The 22922-nt window shown below is 37.9% G+C and overlaps 1 long non-coding RNA gene across 3 annotated transcripts in view; it reads left to right on the top strand.

Annotated features, from left to right (window-relative positions):
* Positions 1–2314: 2314 nt before the first annotated feature.
* LOC123632800 overlaps positions 2315–22922 on the top strand; it is a 32595-nt gene continuing 11987 nt past the window's right edge. For 2 of the 3 annotated variants that reach the window (XR_006733467.1, XR_006733466.1), the window contains exons 1-2: positions 2315–2387; positions 3692–3756. This is a non-coding gene — a long non-coding RNA (uncharacterized LOC123632800). Of the gene's footprint in view, positions 2388–3691; positions 3757–5801; positions 5839–22922 lie in introns of those variants that run through there. The other variant, XR_006733465.1, reaches the window with a different exon arrangement.

The following is a 22922-nucleotide window of genomic DNA, read 5'->3' as shown; positions in this document are numbered from 1 at the left end:
GAAAATGTATTTAGCTGGTAACTTATTGATGATTCTTTATATATGTTTGCATTATTTGCAGTTCCATGCAGGGTTGCAATAAAAAATTTTATACATAGGTCTTTTAAATATAAATATGTAAAATTTTAACTTTATTATAAACTCCTGGAAGAAAAACTGCTAGGTGAAAGGCTGTGTGTTTGTAATTCTGACAGGTATTTCCAAACAGTTTTCTTTAAAGAACATACAAATTTACTTTCTCAGCAACAATATATTCTTGCCAACAGAGTGTGATGTTAACATTTGGATTTTTGCCAGTCTCATAGGTAAAAATTGGTAGCTCAGTGTTTTTTTTTAATTTTCATTCCCACATTAAGAGGTTAAGTAACTTTTCATTTGTTTAAGATCTTATATATCTTTTTATGAAATGTCTATTTGTATCTTTTACTCTTTTAGACTGATTTTTAGAAGCCATTTAACTATTATGCTCTGTGTTTATGACATGCATTACTATATTTTTTTATCCAGTTCATTGTATTTTGATTTGATTTGCTTATGGAACAGGATAATGAGTTCATAAAAAACATGGTGTATGAGTGTGGTGTGTGGTGTGTGTGATGTGTGGTGTATGAGTGTCATGTGTGTGGTGTGTGGTGTATGAGTGTCATGTGTGTGGTGTGTGTGGTGTGTGGTGTCTGTGTGACGAGTGCGGTGTGTAGTGCGGGGTGCGGGGTGTGTAGTGTGTGGTGTATGAGTGTCATGTGTGTGGTGTGTGGCATGTGACTGTGTGGTGAGTGCGGTGTGCGGGGTGTGTGACTGTGTGGTGTGTGGTGAGTGTCATGTGTGCGGTGTGTAGTGTGTGGTGTATGAGTGTCATGTGTGTGGTGCGTGGCGTGTGACTGTGTGGCGAGTGCAGTGTGCGGGGTGTGTAGTGTGTGGTGTATGAGTGTGGTGTGTGGTGTGTGGTGTGTGTGATGTGTGGTGTATGAGTGTCATGTGTGTGGTGTGTGGTGAGTGTCATGTGTGCGGGGTGTGTGACTGTGTGGTGTATGAGTGTCATGTGTGCGGTGTGTGGTGCGTGGCGTCTGACTGCGTGGCGAGCGCGGTGTGCGGGGTGTGACGTCCGTCGCCCACAGGCGCAGGCCGGCGCAGCCCTGTCCCTGCCGAGCAGGCGCCGCGTCTCTGGGGCCCCAGAGCCGCGGCCCGCGGGAGCGAGGAGGAGCCGAGCAGCGGCGCGAGCTGGGACTTCGCATCTGACACGGGAGGACCCGGTCCGTGGGCGCGTGGTGGGGACACTGCGAGTCCCGGGACTTTTCCGGGGACTTGCTGTGGGGCGGTTGGAGCCGCGAGGCCCTGGAGCTCGGGCTGTCCTGGGACAGCAGGGCTGGTCCCGTGCTGAGGACGCGGGGCGCCCTGGCGGTGCGGCTCGGTCGCAGGGGGCACGTGGCCCTCGGCCGCCCGGGCGCTGGGACCCCGGCCCCGCCTCCCCGCGGCTGGGGCCGCAGCCGCCGGGCGTCCCCGCGCGCCCCTCGCCCGCCCGCGACTTCCTGGTTTGCGGAAGGTGCCGCGGCGCCGGCGCAGGAACTGCGAGGCCGGCTGCGGGGGCGGCGGGGGCGGCGGAGAGGGGGCGGCCACGCCGCTGCTGTCGCGGAGGCTTTGGGGGGTGGGGGGCGGGCAGGCGCCGGGGGCGCAGCGGACGTGGGCCCGCCGCCACCGCCACCGCCGCGGCCGTGAGGAGCCCCCTGCCCGGCGGCGCGACCCCGGCGCCCGGGGCAGCGGCTTCCAGGCCGGCGGGTCGTCGCTGCCCGGGCGCGGCGGTGGGAGCGCCCGCGTCGCCGCGTCGGGGGGAGGGGCGGCCGCGGCGCCGCCCGCTGAGGGGACCGGCCCGTCCCAGGTGTGTCCGGCGGGACGGTCGCTGCCCTGTGAGGCTCCGGGAGGGAGGAGCGTTGAGGTGGAGCGGTCGCTGTTTGAAGCGCTTTCTGAGCATCCAGGTCACCCTGTCTTTCTGACTTGCATTGACCAGTGTGTCTCGCTGTTCCTTCTGCAGTTTCTTCTCGTTAACTTGGCCTCTGACGTTTGTGGACGAGGCGCCAGGTCTGCACGGTGCCCGCAAATGCCACGCTACTAGATGGCACTTTGTGTGTGCGCTACAGTATCCGTCAGTGGCTATGTTACTTCAGGAGATTGGGTAAAAAGCGGTTTAATAACGATGGTGATTTTGTTTCTAGGTGTCTCGGAGGCGTGAGCTGCGCATTTCCCTCCTGAAACTCCGGGGAGAATCCCCCCTCCCCGCCGTCTCCCGCCCGCCCGCGCCCCGTCAGCGTCCTGTGTTCGTGTCACTGGGAAAGGCCTTTCGGATCTCACAGAAGCATGACTGAACCAATGTTTAACTTTTACCCCTAAGAGAGGTACTAAAGGGCATTAGGCAAATAGGAAAATTGTGTCATTTGGAATTGTTTTCATTGTTTGACAGCTGGTGGAAAGGGGGAGTAAGTCCACCCGGGAGGCTGGAGAAGGAATCAGAGTTGAGATTTTTTCCCACTGAAACCGGTTAATGGTGGGAGGGCTGAGGAAATGTGTATCTGTGAATTAATTTATATGGCTTGTCACTTTCTATGTTTCTAGATCATGTCTTGTAACAAAAATTTTCTAAAAATCAGTATTTATTTAGAAGTCAGAGCTGGCTTTATTTTATTGAAGGAGGTATGTGTTAAAAACAGCCAATGTGTAATACAGAGACACTAAAGTCTCGTCAGCAGGAATAACTGAAAGATGGTAACACTTTGGACTTGTGGTATCAGACTAGGCCTATTTTTTTACCCTCTGATGGAAAGAGAGATAAAACAGAACTCTGTTTTGAAAAAAAAGTGTCTTAATAGATTTCAATTTACAATTTGAAATTTAACCAATGAATAGGTTAAACGTGTGGCAAGTTAGTAAAAACAGTAAGTTCTGACTGATGCAAATCAGCCTTACAGTTTGTAGCGGGAAAATTTAATCTGGGGGCTGATGTCCAGTTTCCCCAATGATAATTGGTATGAAAGAAGTCTTTTTTTGTTATCTTTCGAGTCTCTGAATAGTTTGCTACTTTAAACATGCCTAAGTACCATAAATACATCTCAAGGAAAGTATATGCAAAGTATCCCATTCGTGGACCTTTACAAATGTCCTATGGTGATCTATTAATAGAACGTGGCAGGTGGAGCCAGGTATTCGTCATTTACACTCAGATTGCAAGTCCTTGGAAGAAAGGCTGAGAGCTTGTGTTAAGCTCCATTGGCAGGATCTAAAAACACTTAGGGACACACTGGCCTTCCAATTTTGGATGCAATAAGATAAAAGCGATGATTTGCATTTATACAGCACTTGATTTATAATGTAATTGCCCATATATTATTTGACTTGTAATACAATTATTCTGTGAAGTGGACAAGGCACTTTATTTTTTTTTTTAAGGTAAGAAAATAGTCTCAGAGGTTAAATGCTTTGCCCCAAGTCTCAGATCTCAGCTCCTAAATATCAGTAATCTTAAATTTCTAATCTGAGAAACATTTTCATTGTTATTTCTGCTATACTGTAGTCATATAGTTACATTTAATATGTAGAGGTAAGAACAAGATTAGTCTTAGAATTAAGAAAATACAAGCTTTATGGAGATGCTTATTTGTTATAGGAAATAAATATAACAAAGTTGTTTTTTTTTTTTTTTTAGGGCCAATCCAGAAAGAACCTTTGACTTGGTATTGAAAGTGAAATGTCATGGCTCTGAAAATGAAGGTATGTGTGTTCTGTAAATTCTTCAAATAACTGATTGAGTCTGTCAAAGCAAGTGTTAACATTGTGGAGTACTGGAACATGATAGTATCAGAAAATAATAGTACTAAATGTGTATTCTGCATTGAGTGTCTCAGGTTTCTGGTAGTAACATAGATGCTAGGTCTTTGCCTTGGGGATATAGAAATCATGAATGTTATCTGTGCAGCTTGAATTTCAGGTGTGTGTTAAGCCCATATAACTTACAACTCAACTTTACCATGATTCATTGATAAAGTTACTGTTAGTTTTGGGAAAGGGTTTGTCTTTTCATTTTCTTTCATTTGTGTTTGAAAATTTAGCATCTTTTTAAAAACATTAAGGCAGATTCTCTGCCAGTATCAACGGAAGCTACACCAATTCCCTTCTAATGTTTCTGGAATGCAGAATGTAGACTGAGTAGCCCCTTGGGCTGGATTTACTTCAGTGGCATAGCACTTTCAGAGAGAGAGAAACAATGGCGTCACATTACTTGGAAGGGTTTCAGTTGTCAGTTCTGTATGATTTCCTGAAAATATGAGAGTATAGTACTTTAATATCATGATTGTTATAATTTCCCCCCACATTTGCTATATTGTACATGTGCATGTGTGTGTGTGGGCATGGGTAGCAGACAAGAATGAAGAATGTCTCCTTGCTTATTCTTCTAATATTTCTTTGCATGGTGCATCTTCATGGATATCTCCAGTGTAGGACCTTCCTTGTAGTGCACTCAGATCCTGGATAGCATGATGGTTAAGTGTGGGGTTTTGTGGAGACTAGTGGGCTATCCTAAAGCCTTGGTGGAAAGTTTACTGACACTCTTATCTCCAGAAACCAGCCAGCAATTATCTTCTCTTAAGCAGTTTAGAGCTGTACACCTTAAAATAGAGGAGCCCCACCCAGCTGTGGTGAAATGGGCACAGCTAATTTTAGGTAGGAAGTCACCCACATTTCTGGCTCCACCAGCCCTGCCTGCTGCACCTCTGGCCTATTTGAACTGCTGCTGTTGTCAGGTATGTCCACGGGCAGAGAGTGATCCTAAGTTGCAGGGAACATTCTCTGATTAAAGAAGTTATTTTGTGTTGTCCTACATGGAGTAAAGTTTGTCCATTTGCATTCTTTCCAGGCCCAATGAAGTCCTCTTTGCAGAATGGGTACTCAAATGGATATATTATTTTTTCAGTTCCAGTTTAAATCTATTCTGTAGTGTATTTGTTATGAATTAATCTTGAAAATAATCATAGCATTACCTAAGGTGTGTGGAATAATGCTCACCTGATGTTGTTGGTAAAATAGGCTAAATTCATTTGGAAAATGTGGATTTTCCATAACTTTAAATTCATGCTAAAGTGATCTTGAAAGATAGATCAATCTGCCTTATATAACATTCAATCTATGCACGAGTAAGAGAGGTTGTTACCTTTTCATAAAGACTTGTGAGTGGTTTACTCCCTCCTTCCTCCCTTCACCGGTTCCTACTGTTCATGAACTGGTCATTCCAGTTTTATCTTCTATTCCTGCCATGCTTTTATTACTGTCTTTCTGCTGTTACTGTTTAAATCACTAGTTTTTAGAAACATCTTCATGTGTATTTTAAGTTTATCCAGCTTAGTAAAATTTGAAATATAATAAATGATTAAAGTAAGCAATTTTGGTTTCTCTAGGTTGCGATTAATACATTCTATATGGCTAATTGGCACAAAATTCTAAAGATTTTTTTTAAAAGCTAAACTCACCCATGCAAAAACCAGTAACCTTTCTTCTTTTGAAGAAGGACTTAAGTAGTATGATAACTAATATTTTAGTGTCTAACAAGTTACAACTTTTTGTGCCCTAAAAGTAATGCTATCTGTAAGAGTAAAAGTAAAATTTTATGTTGAATTGAGTGTTTATGTAATGTTTTCTCAATTTTCTGTTTTATCACTAAATCTTAAATGGATAAAGTGCAGAAATTATTTAAAAAGTTATTGGAATATTCCTATTTAACTGTCAGTACTTATTTTTATTTTTATTTTTTTTTGAGACAGGGTCTTGCTCTGTCACCCAGGCTAAAGTGCAGTGGCATCATCATAGCTCACTGCAACCTCAAACTCCTGGGCTCAAGTGATCCTCGTGCCTCAGCCTCCTGAGTAGCTGGGACTACAGGTGCGTGCTACCATGCCCGGGTAATTTTTCTGTTTTTTGTAGAGATGAGGTCTCATGCATGCTCAGGCTCATCTCGAACTCCTGGCCTCAACCACTCTTCCTGTCTTGGCCTCCCAAAGTGCTAGATGTGAGCCACTATACCCAGCCCTTAGACTGTTATTTTCATCTGCATTCAAAGCTGGGTCACTAACTGTGTCCAAGTTTAAGCCACGGGACAGGCAAGAGAAATACTTAAGGGAAGAAATTTCTTAGGCAAGGTAGGGGAAAATTTGATACGTCACTTTCCTTGCTAAGAACTTAGTCACACAGTGATACTACTTAGGTATAAGGGAGATTGGAAAATGTCATCTTTAACTTTATGACCAAGTGCTGAGGGAAAAGGGAAAAAACATTTAAGTAGATCAACCATCATTTGGCCACTCATGCCTGTACTGAATCGGCATCTTGTATGATTTTAGGAGCTCACCCCAGTCCAAGCAGCTTGGACACGTTATTGGCCCAAACTTGTTTTTTGTTCTTCCTTTTGTTTTTCATCCTTCACCTCTGATGCAAACCCTTACTTATCTAATTTCTAAACTTAAGCTGCTGTACGTATCAATGGATTTAAAAAGAGACAGCAGGGAAGAATGGTGGGAATGGAGTTACTCTTTGTGCTAATTCTAGCTCAGCTGGCCAAAAATGGCCAGTTACATTTGTAGTAGAAAAGCACTTAAAACTGTGAACAAGCTTCATAAAAGTGTCACATATTAGCTAAAAATTAGTTCTTACAGGAAAAACCTTGACTGGCCTCCATCATGCCATAGCATTCTCTTTTGTAGCCTTCCGTTATGTTTCTCCCATATTTTCTTCTTCCTTTTCTTCCCTTGTGCTTCATTTATTCTCAGAATGATTTATTTCTAACATTAAGCTTTCTTAAATTTTTAGAAGTTGGAAAGTTAATATATTTTATCATAAGCCAGATCAAATTTAAATTTTTAAAGGAAGCATTGAAATTCTTGATTTTTGGTTTGTTGGAGGAAGTGACTATACAGAAGTACTTTCAAATAAGAATGTTTTGTTATAAAGCATTCTTGTTTCCAAAGTTAAGTTACTCTATAAAATAATTAATTTTTCTATTAACTATGATAGTAGTCTAATGCTGATGGATGTATTAATATATAGTATATTTATGAGTATATATGCATACTTACTGATGGAAATTTGGAAAATAAAGACATGCATATACAAGAAAATATAAATCATGCCTAATCCCATATTCTAGAAATTACCATTGGTAAATGTTTCCTTCATGTCTTGAACGTACATACAATATTGATTTTTAAGAGTCATGGTTAATTGGTTGTCTCTTTTCCATCATTTTACTTAGGCATAATTCATGGACAGAAAAGATATTTAATGATAGGCATGATAGATCTATTTAATCTTAGGTTTTGTACCATTCTGTTAACTATTATACATATATAGATTAAACTAAATTTATTTTCTTATATTTTTCTGTTTTATCAAATGTTCCTTTTAATTTTGTTAAATTTTGTATACATTTTTTTTCTACAGAAGTAGGAATGAAATATTTAACATTTCCTGCCAGTCATTGCTTATGCATTTTGTTCCAAAGTCCTCAATTTAAATGGTATTCTTTGCCAGGCTTAGATTTTCATGTGACTTTTTTTTTTTTGAGACAGAGTCTCACTTTGTTGCCCGGGCTAGAGTGAGTGCCGTGGCATCAGCCTAGCTCACAGCAACCTCAAACTCCTGGGCTTAAGCGATCCTACTGCCTCAGCCTCCCGAGTAGCTGGGACTACAGGCGTGTGCCAACATGCCCAGCTAATTTTTTCTATATATACTTTTTTTTTAGTTGTCCAGATAATTTATTTCTATTTCTAGTAGAGACGGGGTCTTGCTCAGACTGGTCTCGAACTCCTGACCTCGAGCAATCCACCTGCCTCGGCCTCCCAGAGGGCTAGGATTACAGGTGTGAGCCACCGCGCCCGGCCAATTTTCATGTGACTCTTAAAAGAATAGCACATACTTCTCCAAATCAGACATCTGCTATGTATAAGCATTGATTTTTTTTTTCCTCATAAGAATAAATTTATTTCTTTTGTGAAGTTTGTTGGTCATGACCTATTGAAGTTGTCAGGCTAATCATCATTATAGGTTAAAAAAGGGCATGTTTATATTTCTCCTAAAATTTGGGGAATCAATTTATATTACTGTATGAACTATGTAACCCATGATTTATTCTTGAATTCTGAATACTATAGTCAGTGGTTGCACTCTTACCTCTCATGAATTCCTATCCATTGTAGCCTTTTGAACTATTCTGATTATTCTGCACAGTTTATTTTTTACATTATTCATGTTAAATATTATGGACAATTTTGAAAAAAGGAAAAAGATTCTTTTTATACCAATAACATAAAAATATCTATTTTTGTGCATTTTGTTTCAGATTTCACTATGAGCTTATTTAATATGATTATAATCATATATAATAAGTTTTCACTTAATAATTTTCAGCATTAGTTGTTTCCATGGATGTGAATTATAAGGTTATATTTTAAAAACTGTAGTCCTCCCCACAATCATTGTAAATATTCATGAACTCACCCATAACTTAACATACTTAAGGGAATTGTTTTTCTACTGACATCATATGACCAAATTTAAATTTGTTTAATGTGTTTAACATTTTACAGGTTAAAAAAATTTACAAATAGTTTTTATAAGTATGATTTGTTTTATGTATGACTTTACTTCTGTTTTAAAGCTTTAATTGAATATCTGCTTTTGGTTTACTATTTGTCTTTTGTTCAATATTAAAAACTTGTAAAATATATAAATATTAAGGGATGTGAAAAGATATGACAGTTTTCTTTTGACTTCTGCAATTTTGACCAGTTCCTTCAGCGATAAACACAATAGTAAACTTTCTAATGAGAAATATCTAATATAAAAACTGCAAATAAAAAATGGTCTATTGTAATATTTTTGAATGTATCCTTTAGTTAGATTTTTAAGTGCAGGAGATTAGAATGTCATAAATAAGCCTGTGCATTATTTTAAGAGAGCGTATAGAGGAAGGGGTTGTATGTTAGTAAAATACATTTACTGACCCATGTGTGAATTGGTGACCAAGATTGTTAAAGCATTGAGTTCTAAAGGTTTTTCTCTTATCTTTATGTGCAACAATGGAAAGTTTTACCGTGTGGTCACATAACATCTTCATCAGGTTCTCAACAGGATACCTTAGTTAATTTTCAGCTGAGTGCTTGACAGGATTTTCTCTGGCTAGCTGGTTGGGTGAGAGTCTAGACACCGAGAGGCCAGGCTTTCGTTTCCTCACAATCTCATCATTGTGAGTGTTGAGTAGGAGCAGCTTCCTCTGATGTAGGGCTCCAGGCACAAACAAGGAAGACAAAACACACAGCTTTTGTTCTCCAAGAGAGGAGCTAATCCGACTGCTGCACACTGTGAAAAATTATAAAGAGAGGAAAAAAAACTTTCCTGGAAGGTGAAGGGTTAACAGTTTAACCTCTGACCGCAAAATAAGCCAGTAAGAGGGGAAAAGTGTTGGGTAAGGTAGAAGAGCAGGAGGAGAAACACTCATCGAGGTCTGTGTGTTGTGTTTATGAAAACAGGTCAAGCAGATGACTGTCAGCGATGGATACTTGAGTTCTGATAGTACATATGTATTTCCAACTGTGTCTTTTGACTTACAGTACTTAAACATATATTTAAACTTCTTAATTTGGAAAGTATATGTTGCAGACCACACTATAAATGCAGGAAACAATAGATATGTAATGTTTGTCTTTTGCTCTTTTTCCCTAATTAAAAAGCTGCATTACGGACTTTTGTCAAGGTATGAATATTTATTTCATTATACGAGAATAAAATCTGGATCCTTTTTATTCATTTTTCCCCAGTTTCCTTATTTAATATGATCGTGTATTTCTGCAGAAATAGAAAAGTTGAGTAGAGCACGTCTCTGGTACATATTAAGACTCCTATTTGGTCTGTGGCATTTTGGTGCCTATTCTGTTAGTACATACAGGTCTTCAGGTGGTCAGTGTTGTTATGAAATAGTATACAAGTCCAGGTAGGAAATGGTTGTAGTTCTAGTGTAAAAAGAATTTGGAGATTTCTGTCTGATCTTATATTGATATTAGTTATCAATACTGAGAATTTAGTTATAATCCATTTAGAACTGATGGAAGTTAAGGTGCTAATCCCTGTGTCACCTGCTGGCTTGGACCTATCGATCTGGACCAATTGCTTCTCCTTCTGTCAATCAGATATCAGTCTTGAACAATAATTAAGGTTTTCTGCACTTGGGCTCTTTGCTTGGCTGTGTTAATGTATGTAACTTATTCCTGAGAGTAACCACGTGTAGATGTGGGTGAGCAGCTGCTTGTGTTGTATTATTTGTGGCTGTTCTAAGGTGCAGTATGCTGTGGTGTCATCTTGTGATGACTCTCCTCTTGCTCTGACTCCCTTTGGTAGTATGAGGCGCTTGTTCCCGTGGTTGCCTCGTTTCACTTTTACTCTGAAAAACAGAAAAGGAGAAAGAGGGGGAGAAACAGAGGCTAGAGATTGTGCTGGCTATCCAGTGATAAAGAGGTAAGGGTGAAGAAAAAGGGTAGAAAGTAGAAGGCGGCAGTGAGCTGAAGGAAAGAGACAAGAGGTGAAACACGTGAAATGTACACGTTAGGTCGGAGTGGGCGGTGAGCTACTGTGCAGCGCTCTAAGTTTTCAGCTAATAAATAGTTGATGAAAATTTGATAAGGAATCGTTCCTTAAGACAGAAGTACGCAAAGATGGTGTAAAACAAGTGACCAGACTTAGGAAGGTCCTGGGGGTGGAATGAGGTAGATTTATGTGAAGATAAAGAAAAAATAACAGCCAGTCATTTTGCCTCATGCATTATCTCCATTCACCATGGCCAAATGTCTGCATCTGTGTCTTAGCATTTTCCCCCTTTTGCCTGACAGTACTGAATATGATGATAGTTAATGACGTAAGGCTTCCGAAGTGTCAGGCACTGTTCTAGGCAATGTGTGTATGTAGGCTCACATGGTATTCATGAAATGTTTAATTATTTTTCCCAAGATAAAATTAGGTGATATTTTTTTCATAAAAATTCTAGCTTTTCTTGAAAAATCACAGTGTCTGTCAACACTGGGCCCACTTTCCATGTGGCTGGAGCTGGATGATGCTGCCTTCTTGAGAAGGGGTCTGGGGTCTCTTTTTTACTGCATCCTTGTGTTGTTTCCTGCAGGCTCACTGCACTGATTTACACCACCTGCATCTATATGTGTGGGTACACCTGTGTGCTCTAAAGGCATTTCACCTTGAAATCTTTTTCTCCCTTCTACCTATAAAGAGGGAATATATTTATGTAACAAATAAATAATTATACCTTGACTTTTTCATAGGTTTTAAAGAAGATCTTAATTTTTTAAAAGCTTATGCGACATTTAAACATGATTTTATGCTGTTTTCTAAATTCTTTGTGTTATGCCTGTGCTTCTCCACATGGAGTCTGGGGGGCTGTGGGGATCCTCTGGAGTTCTTCGGGGGTTCTGTGAGGTCAGAACTATTTTCATGATAATCCTGATATGTTATTAGCCTTTTTTACTCCCATTTTCACAAGTAGGTGGTGGACTTTTCTATAGGCTTTGGGATGAAGTTATTGCTCCAATGACTGATGAAGTGTGTACTTGGGACAGTAAACATCATTTGCAGTAACTCACCTAAACAGTAGTTCTTTGATGACCTCAGTGATATTTAAGAGTAAAAATAATTCCTGAGACCAAAAAGTTTGAGAACTTGTGTTCAACGTTATGGAGGCTAACTAAAACACATCAGCAGCCAATGTCCAAGGACAATTCTGCATAATTACTATTTATTCTATGTAATTACTGTTTAATTGACCATTTATTTCTTGAAGCGTGGTGCTTTCTTAATTAGTGATGGCTTTACCCTGTTCATTTGCTTGTTATCTTTAGTGAAAACATATAAGGGTGGAACACTTGACTCTCTTTGATATCAACAAGTATTTGATTCATTACATTGCCTTTAAATCAGAATTGATCAGACTTATATTAAAGTAGGCTAGCTACTTAAACTAAGCACGTTGATATAAGTATATTAATGTCATGAGATTTACTCTGAAAAAAGTGATATGATAGGGAAGAATTTTATATGCATTATATATTTCCATTGGCTGGAAGGAATGAAAAATAAATTCCATGAAAAAAATTGAAAAGACTGCTTTTATGAAGTATACAGAAAAAATAAAAAACATGATTTCTGCCTTCAGGATCTTTATTTAAGTGAGGAAATATAAAATAGTTAAGTAGAAGTGTAAGGCAGTATAACATATTTCAAAATAACTGGCTTAGATGATATGTATTGCCTGGAAGTGAGACCGTCCGTGAGGTTGCAGTGTTTTGGGAAGGCCTCACAGCAATGGTCCAGAATAGTGCAAAGAATTTGGAGATACAGATAAAAGTGAACATAGTATTTGAGGAAGGGGGTACAGCATGTATTGAAGTATGAGTAAATCCTTGGAATTTGTCATTTTATGTACGTGAAAGACTGGATGCCTGGATTGAATAGAAAATTTATATTGGAATGTAGAGGGAAATAAATTTTAGGTAGGATGGAATTGGGTCAGAAGTGCTAAGTTTGCTACATTGACTGGTCTTAATATGTAGAGTTATTTATTGTGTTAAAATTTGAATATTCTACTTGAGGTATTAAATACCAACATAGATTGAGGAATTGGGTTTTCTCAGTGTAAGCAGTGAGAAGCCACTGAATATTTTTCTTTGAACAGGGGCATAATAACATTATTTTAGGCTGGGTGTGGGGTGGCTCATACCTATAATCTCAGCACCATGGGAGGCCAAGGCAGGAGGATGGCTTGAGCCCAGGAGTTCAAGGCTCTAGTTAGCTATGATTGTGCCAGTGCACTTAAGCCTGGGCAACAGAGCGAGACCCTGTTTCTAAAAAGCAAGACAAAGGACAACACTATTTTAAGGAATTAATTTAGTGGCAGTGGGATGAGAAGAGCTAAGTGTCAGCCAGACTAGTTAGTAAGAATTTAGAGTAGGGTTAGAATATGACAGAAGAGGAATGGATGAGAACTACATTTCAAAGGAAGAACTAACATGATTAGCAGCCGATTAGATGTAGAGGATGAAGAAGGTGTGTTAAGGCTGATTCTGAGATTTTCAGCTTTGGTGCCTGGGTTTCATTAGTAGAGTGAGAAGGGTATGATCAGTTTAGACACTAAGGGAATGGTGTAATGAAGTCATTGGAAAAATTTGGCTTAAGATACGAAATTTTGCTTTATGCTTATGAACATCTATAAAAAACACTAATGTTTTACATGTGGAATTATGTATTATGTTGTAGTTTTGAGTCTAGTTTGAAACACCTGAAGCTTGAAAAAAGGCTGAAATTTTTTTTTTTTTTCCAGAAAGATTGAGGTAATTGTTCCCAGCCAACGCTACACATTAGAATCACCTGGGGAGTTTTAAACAAAAATTAATTGCAGACATTTAGTATGGTATGGGATAGGGTAAAGAGGCCACCTTTTTCTTTTTTAAATGATGTTCCTTAGGCAATTTAATGAACAGAAAGGGTTGAGAACCACCACATTTATGTAGAGGAAATAATTTGTGAGATACGGGAAATAGAGTTTCAGTAACAGCTTTTGGGTTTGTTTTAAATTACATGTGGTGATGTTCCAGCTTTTCAACAAGAGAGAAAAGAGTTAAGTTCTCTTGTGAGAGATTTAGTTGGACATGGGGAAGAATTTTTATTTATTTTTTAAAAATTTTTATTGATTTGTGGGGTACGTGTGCAGATTTGTTACATGGACATATTGCATAGTGGTGAAGTCTGGGCTTTTTATGTCACCTTCACCTAGTGAGTGTACTTAGTACCCATTAGGTAATTTCTCATCTCCCACCCCTCTCCCACCTCCCACCTTCCACCCCCCTGCCCCTCCGAGTCTCCAGTGTCTGTTCTACTGGGAAGAACTTTTTAAGACTGGTCAAGTGAGGCCATGGGAGTGGAGAAGGGACAAAGGAATCTGTAACTGGTTGTGATCAATTAGTTGTAAATACCACTGCACTCAGACCATCCTACTGGGAAGAACTTTGAACCATTAGATTTATTGGACACTGCAGGAGGGAAACTTGGGAGGTTCGTGGTAGTGTGTGTGCGGAGTGTAAATGGATACACCCAGTTTGGTGTAATGTGAAGGAGCCGGACACGCAGGGAGAGGGAACAAGGCCTCTTGTGACCCCTCTAGCCTATAATCTCCAGTACGTGGTTATTTTCATAGGTAAACTCACATGACAAATAATCCGTGTGAAATTGTGTTTGCTCTTGCAGTCTGTGTATTATAGAAGTAGAATTCAGTCTAGTTGGCCTCAAAACCAGATCACTGTTTTCTATTCTCAATACCTAGCAAGGTCTTTCTAATATAATTCCCAATAACTTGATATTATGTGTTTTAAGAAAAATGAGTGAAAATTACTCTAGGAGTTAATAATTGGTAAGCATGTTCAGACTAACAGCTTTCTGTCCCTACAAGGAAATGATTCTTTTTGCCAATATCAGTGTTATATTTACCAATCATAATATTGACCTCAAAGGTTAATGGTATAAACTCATTATTAGTTAAGGAAGATGCTATCAGGGAAGATTTTAGAATTAAAAAAATGCTTAATTAGTAACAGTGAAATATTTGTTCACATCTCTACTTCTTTCATAGTATAGCAAGAGAGACCTGAAATATAATACCTGGGTTATGCTTGTTTTGCTTATCATTATACTTTGTCTTTAACAAGTTTCTTAATTTTATCATAGATATTTTAAAAGTGTTGCCCACAAGTCCATAGGCATCACTAACTTGAGGGTGGAGATGACACATTGAAATTCAGACTCAGTTGTTGCAGCTTGATGACCTTTATCTGAGCGCCTTCTGGGTCTTAGTCCAGTTTGAGGTGTTCACTTTGGTCCCTATGTCCGTGGTCCCCCAGGGGTGTCTCACAGGTGGAGGAATCACTCATCTCCCTCAGCTGCTGTGCCTCATGCCTGTCCCTGCAGTCGTCTCCGTATGACTGACGCAGTCGTCTCTCCAGACCTTGCTTGGTGCTCCACCAGGATGATGCTGGTGACGCTGGCTGGTGCTGGCAGGGACGCGTGCCATCACCTTTGAGCACTGTTTGAAGTGCACCCTGTGTCACTGCTACTGCTCTTGTCACCTGGGCTGCCATTCGTGATGGTGTTGCCGGTCCTTTGTACTTTCAGCGCCACTTGATCCTTCATAGCCCGGACTGTGAGTCCAGTCCCTGCGGAGTAGGGAGGCAGCTTCTTATGGTCTGTGTTGAAGTTCTGCAGACCTAAAGCTCATTAGTCATTCTATGAAACACTTTCCACAGTGCCTGCTTGCTGACAAGGTCCCTGAGTTAGATCAGGTTCATAAACACCCGCTGTAATCCACTGGGAGAGTTTCCCTCTGACTCATAGGCCTCTATTGCTCTTGGGATGAATTCTGTCTCAGGAGGGTGGATCATCTTATAAATCTTATATTATTTGCTGTCTTCCCTGCTATTTCACCACAGATTGTCAATATATGTCTGAATTCTAGTCCTAGTATCTATAAGGTGAAAGTTCTTTTCCCAGGATGTTCATTTAAAATATTATTTGAATTATTCAGTAGCCTCATACCTGGGCTCATTATTTTGTCACTTTTCAGTTTATGCTCAACACAGAAGCCAGAGTGATCCTGTTGAAATATGTGAGACCATGTTACCTTTCTGCTCAAACTGTTCTGTGGCTTCCTTTCCCAGAGTTCAAGGCAAGTTCTTCTTTATGACTCTTAAGGTTCTTTATGTTCTCCTTGTTTCCTCTTTCTGGCTTCATCTAGTCTCCTTTTTTCATTTAATACTGTATTTTGTACATTTTTTTTCATATGAGCAAATGTAATTTTTTCAAGACTGTAATCTTTTTCAGGGCTGTATAGTATGTCATAGAATAATAATAATATAACCATTTTCATATTGATGGACATTTAAGGTTATTTCTAAAACTTTGTCAATTGCAAACAGTGCTTCAATAAACATTGTTGTATATATTGGTCTGCATACATGAAATATATGATTTCTTGCATTTTACACTTTCCTTAGGGAGAATTATTCTTTTTTCCTGCTGTTACAATCTTTAGACACTCCTTTAGTGAGAATCTGTTCTTGGTGCATGTTTTAGTTTTTGTCTTTCTGAAAATATCTTTATTTTGCCTACATTTCTGTTTACACGGTTTTAAATGACAAGGATACTTTCTTAAAGGTTTTGAATATATTATTCCACTGTCTTCTGGCTTCCATTGCTGCTATTGAGAAGTCTGCTGTCAGTGTAATAACGTGTCTATTTTTCTAGTTATCTCTTTTCTCTGTAGGATACTTTTAAAGTTATCGACATCATTTTGTGCTTTGCAACTTCGTTAACAGGCCTCAAATGTCTTTCTTGAGCTCTAGCTTGGGCTTGTTGTGCTTTCTGAATCTGAAGCTTATGTTGTTTGCCAGTTTTGGAAAAATCAGTCTTTATTTCTCTAATATTATTTTCTTCCCTCCCCCATTACACACACTCCATTCTCTTTGGTCTGATTTTTTAGAACTCTAAATAGATCTGTGTTGTTATTTTGGTCCCCATTTTTCTTAACCTCCTTTAGGTTTCTCACTGTTTTTATCCTTGTGCCTCATTCTGTTTACTATCTTTTGTGTCTGATTTATTTCACTATTTCTCTTCTCAATTTTATAAGATTTGCTATTTATTCTATCCATTGAGCTTTTAATTTCAAAAATTATATTTTTGAAGTTCTAGTTTTCAAAATCTGTCTTTAAAAATCTCTTATTGTTTGCTCATACTTGGAATCCTTATTTTCTTTTTTAAACATTTTAGATATTTTTATTATATATGTTGTTTCAGATAACTTTAATATCAAAAGCCTTTGAGGCAGGAGCAAAACAAAATATTTTAATTCTGTTTCTGATGGGTTATAATCACAGGTGTTTAGATTTTCTATAGTAATTTTGAATTGCAAATTTATGTTTGGCAAGACCTGAGTTGAGTATTTCTTCTTCCAGAGGATATTTATATTTGCCTCTGTCCTGTGCCTGATATGAGATCTCTCTGGGATTACAAAATCAATTCCTAGGCTTTGTAGATAAAAAGATAAGTAGTTATTGCATTTACAGTAAATTTCTTAGTGAATTTATTTGTTGAGTCTTAAGTATATTCTACATTTAATTTGATCCTAACTTGGATGTATTCTGAAAGAAATGTGACACATGGCTTAATTTGGTTCTTTAATATTTTGTTTTATTGTATTTTCATTTTAAAATATTTTTAGTAATTCTTAATGTAGCTTACAAATATTTTCATCTTAGTAAACTTTGAGTCATTTTAATAGTAGGTATGATTCTACTCATAAATTTTAGCTTATTTCCAAATTATTGAAACTGTGTGTTATATCTAGGAGTGCCAGGAGTCTGTTGCACTTCAAACTATCTTTATGTCATATGGGAAAAGCCTTCACTAAGTTTGCATTTCTACACAGAATTATTTTTTGGTGTAATATGAAAATTAAATGTTATGAATAAAATGAAATTGTTTTATGAGAGGGTCAGTTAATTTTACATTTCTGAAGTTTCATGCTAAGGCTGTGTTTCTTTAAAATGTTTTAGTTCAAAGAGTTAAATATAAGGGATATTGTGAATAAAAATACATGTTTTCTTTTTGTTTAATCACATACTTGTAGGAAGAATTATTAAAAAACACTGTCTCATGCTAAATTAAAACATGGCCTCTTGTCTTCCTTCCTCTTTAAGGGAATCATAATAAAAGCTATTGCTTTAGGATAGGATGCACATATTAGCTGACTAAAAGGTGTATCAGGTTTTGTATGACAGATCATCTTTCTGCAGGCAACCTATTAACTTCTTTTTCCCCTGTGTTCTTATAAAAACTTAGTGTTGGCTTTTTATGATTGATATCTGAAAAACGTCAAAACATTGATTCTCAGTTGGAAGTTCCTTGTCATAGATTAATCAAAATTGAACATCTGTGGAACAGCATTTCTTTCCCTTTTTTGTTGTTGATTTTTTTTTTTTAACTCTCATGAAGGGCCCTTGGGACAGATGGCCCCTCACTGTTGATGGTTTGATTACCATGATCACCCATAGCTTCAGAGGAGTGCCAAGAAAAGAAATTGCTTTCTTTGTCAAGGTGTTTTCAATTCAATTCTCACCCATTAGCCCTGTTTGGTTAAGTTTGGAATTACTCTATCAGGTGTTTGATGAGAGTTTTCATTTTATTATAATAGGTCTTATTTAAAAGGAGTGGAAGTAGTAAAATGATATATCTAACACGGTATGGATTATATGAGATTCTTAGAAGTTTCATTTTCATTACCTTAGTTAGAATTTGCTAATCTATGAGCAAAAAGAGCTTCCTTATTTTGAGTTGTGATGCTAATTTTAGGTTATTCTGGGGAGAAATATTTAGAACGACTAGAATTATCCATTAAGTTGTTTCTATGGTTTGCATTTCAAAAGCACCAAAATTATTTTACAGTAGTAGAAGCAGTTTGATTTTCCAGATGACTCTTTAGAATGAAGATAATCACAATGGGATCATTACATTAGATTTTATTTCTATCACTGCTTATGTACATTTTTAGGATGGTGAACAAATGGACAAATTTCCAAATTTGCTTGCTTTTAAATGTGTACATCATATAAAGCAACAAATAGAAGTGTGATCTCTATTTTTGCAACTGGTTATAAAGTAAAAGATCTTGAAATAATGTTTTCATTTCTATAAGGTTTTTGTGCATGTAAGTCAAACTTAACATGATTATATGAAGAATTATTTAAATTCCAGATTGAGAGGATATTAATTTTAATACTATTGATATTCTTTACAAGGTTTCTTCACATACAGATTTCCAAGTATTGTTCAGAGGAAGTCTGTAAGATTTAGGCCATTGTTTTACAAAAAAAAATTTAAATACTTGTTTTGCTGAAAATATCTTCTTGTAGATAATTAAGTGTGAATGTACTTTAAACTAGTGTCCAGTGAATGACCATTAAAGTCAAAGGTAACCAACCAGAGCAAACTGGGTTTACTTGTGTGATGCTGTACGTGCAGCGGCGTGTTTCAGAGAGGATGTCCTGCTAGAAGCCGGGATACCTGGATTCCAGTCTTGGCTTCGATAGTTACTAGCTCCAGAACCGCAGGATGAAATATAACTTTCCTAAGTCTGAGTGGTAAAAAGTACCTTTAAGGTCCTTTCTCATTCAGAAAATTCTAAGATTCTATCCATATATAATGAAACTTTTTGTGAAAATACAAAATAAACAAAAGCCTTAAATTTTTTTACATTCACAGATACACCTACTGTGCATTTACCCTTCTGTTGTTCAAATTGGAACTTAATTGCTTAAATTCTACAAAGCAAAGCATTCTAAGAAACCACAGCAAAAAATATTTCCTCACGTATCTGACATGGAAAGGTACAGACAGATGTCTGTCTTGTTTAGATATGGACTGTCAATGTGTCTGTATGTGGCATACATAGAGGAAATGAATAGCCAGTATATCTTTATGTTCACATAACTAAAGTTCTCCATCAATTATATAGGTCCAGTGTCATAAAACACTCAATTTTGAAATAAAATTGTTTTCTTTGGGATATGGAAGTAGAATTATCCTATTAGTAGACTTACTATCACAGAAAGGGTTTTAAAAACATTTTGGTAGTGTTTTTCTTTCTAAAAATATTTCCTGCTGTAATTGCTCTGGGTGGTGTTTCTTCTTGGCCCTGTGAAGATCTACCTATGGTCAAATAAAAAAATATGTAATAAAGAGAATTTTTAATTATTTATTGCCATATTAGAAAGAATATTTACAATCAGGAAGTATTAAATTCCTTAACATGTGACACATAATGGTAATCGTTGTGAGAGATACATGATCTGTGCTATTAGCTCTCAAAGTCTGGTGCTTAGACGAGTAGTGTCAGTATCACCTGGGAACATGTTAGAAATGCATGTTCTCAGACCAGCCTCAGAAGTTCTGTGAGTAGGGCCCAACAGTGTGGATGTGTAGACATTTCTGTTGCACGCTGAAGTTTGAGAACTGCTGAACTAGACCTTTAAAAAGATACTAAAATTCTATATTCTCATCTACATGTTAGCTTTAAAATAATTTGTGCACACATCTGATTATGTTTTATCAAGATTATTTTTAGTCTGAATTTAAGATTTTTCAGCAATGAATTTGTTTTTGTTTTCACTATTGCTTGTAGTCTTAACATTTGTAATGTTGTGCAGTCTGTAATATTGTGTTTTTTTTATTACTGCTTTGTCAGAATGAGTGATATTTTTCCATCAATGCTGTAAATCTGTGTTTTGCTGGGGTACATGCAAGGAAAAATGGCATGGTGTTGGTTCTCTGGCTTTCTGGTTTCGCCAAGGTCATTTGTGGCCCTAAATGATTGAGATACTTCCTGAAATCCTTTTTTGCAATCAGGCTGAATATAAAATTACAATGATTAGTGGGTTTGAAAACTACTTTGGCAGATGAAATAAAAATTATAATTTTAACTGTAGTTATTAAACTTCGTGCTTTTCAGGCTTTTTCATATACTAGCACATGTAGAAAATGATAGTTACATAGGATACTTGGATAAGCAGATGAGACACTGTTCTTTTAAAATCAACTTAGAGAAGTGGAGAAGGAAATTGATTCGCTATTTTTCAATACCTGCGTCTGATCACAGACGGAAAGCATTGTGTTACTCATAGGTAGAAGACCAGAACTTAAGCTGCCTAATTTCATAATTCTACTTATGCTTCCATTTATTTATTTCATCTTATTTCTCAATCCTACAGTCTTCATATATATGTAGTATATCTTCAACTGAAAATAGCTGTTTTAAAATGTATTTGCATGTTTTGGTATAACATAATATTAATAGATTTTATGGAAAAAAATTACTTGATTAGGTTTAGATAAGTAATTCATATCTATAACTATTCTATTCAAATTTTCTTTCCATCACACATGGCTGATGGAAACCTTAACCCTGACTGAATCCACCAGTTATCTTTTCTGTCCAGGCTGTTGCAGTTAAATGCCAGGTTGGACCTGTACCTAAATTGCATACTCAGCTTTCCTGAGACAGCTGCTCACACCTCCTTTTGAAACCTCCAACAACCTCTCCTGGCAGAGAGCTTTGCTTCAGAGAGCTTCCTACTAAACAAAAAAAATGAGCAACTTTTACACAAAACTCTTATTTTTGTACCACAACAGATTTACTTAGATTTATGGCTTTCTCTTCTGTTTTTCCTATAACAATGGCACACGTCCTCCAGCTTCTGTCTAAGGCTCGTCTCACCCTCCTGACCAGGATTCCAGCCCTGGCTGTGTTCTCGGGGATCTTAGGCTCTTGCTTTCGCTGGCGCTCTGCTAGCTCATCACTTCCTGTCAGCCTTTAAACATGTGCAAGTCTGTGCCCGTCTGAAATTAAAACACAACAAATCTGTCAAACTTAACCTTTCTACCCACCTTTACTTTCTTCTGCCTTTTATAGCCTTTCTTAAATAAATTGCCTCCATACAGTCTCTCTTTCCTCACACTCTTTCCGTAATCTTAAATCTGCATCCTTCTTCCTGCCTTTTAATTGAAGCCCATCTGACTGTGGCTGTATGTCTTTAAATACAGTTGCAGTTCTTCAGTTGTCACTTTTCAATGTTTGCAGCATTTTTGAGGATTTCTTTTAGATGCACTCTGTTCCCTTGACTTCGTGACAACACACACTCCAGCTGCTTTCACCATACCTTTCTGGTGGTTCTTCCTCACCTGGTTTGTGCCATGTCTGCTTCAGTGGCTTTCCTTGCCAATCTGGCTTCATCTCTTGACGTTGTCTCCCTCCCAATCTACATTCTAGATATATTAGATTTTTTTTCAGTTTCTAAAATGTGTTCTGTTTTCTTGTAACCTCCAAGACTTCACGCATATTGGTTCTCCACTCAGTAGCATTTTCCCTTGCCCACTGTATGGCACAAATCATCATTTTCTTATCTAACCTGAGTGTCAATTTTCCTGTCCTTTCCTTCTGAAGTCCTGTAGTGGCTCTCTAAATTAGGTTAGATTTCCTTATTATGTGCTCCTGCAGCATCCTATGCAGTTAGTACCATAAAATTTTACTGTATTATATGTTTTGATGCTTCTCTTTTCTATGAGTGGTAAGGACTCTGCTTTGTTCACCATTGTATCCCTACAGGTGAAAGAACAAAAATCACACATTTTCTTTAATGATTTCTGCTCATTTATGTTTAGAAGACCTCATTCCTTCATTAGTCATGTTTTTTGACATTATTAAGCCAGTGACTTTTCAAGTTGAGTTGAAATGTTTCTACCTGATAACCTTGCCTAAGACAATGCTTTGAACAACTAGATTTCTTTCCATGGGTGTTGTAGGTCATTGCCCGGCAGGGACTTTTCCCGTTTCTTTAGTACCGCATAGCTTTTTCAATGAAATAAATTGAACTTAAGTTAAATGTGCCACTGTAGAACAGGACTGAAACAACATTTTAGTTAATTCTGTGATGGCTTGCTTAATTTATAGCCAATAGCCAAAGTCCGCTTTTGTATACAAGGCTTGCTTGCTTAATTTATAGCTAATAGCCAAAGTCCGCTTTTGTATACAAGGCTTGCTTGCTTAATTTATAGCTAATAGCCAAAGTCCGCTTTTGTATACAAGGCTTCCTTGCTTAATTTATAGCTAATAGCCAAAGTCCGCTTTTGTATACAAGGCTTGCTTGCTTAATTTATAGCTAATAGCCAAAGTCCGCTTTTGTATACAAGGATGGCTTGCCTAATGCTTGGTTGCGATAAAGAGCTAAAAAAAAAAA

This window comes from Lemur catta, chromosome 2 (genome assembly GCF_020740605.2).
Source record: "Lemur catta isolate mLemCat1 chromosome 2, mLemCat1.pri, whole genome shotgun sequence".
NCBI lineage: Eukaryota > Metazoa > Chordata > Mammalia > Primates > Lemuridae > Lemur > Lemur catta.
Note: the sequence above shows the minus strand (reverse complement) of the source record. Positions and strands in the feature narration are given on the sequence as shown.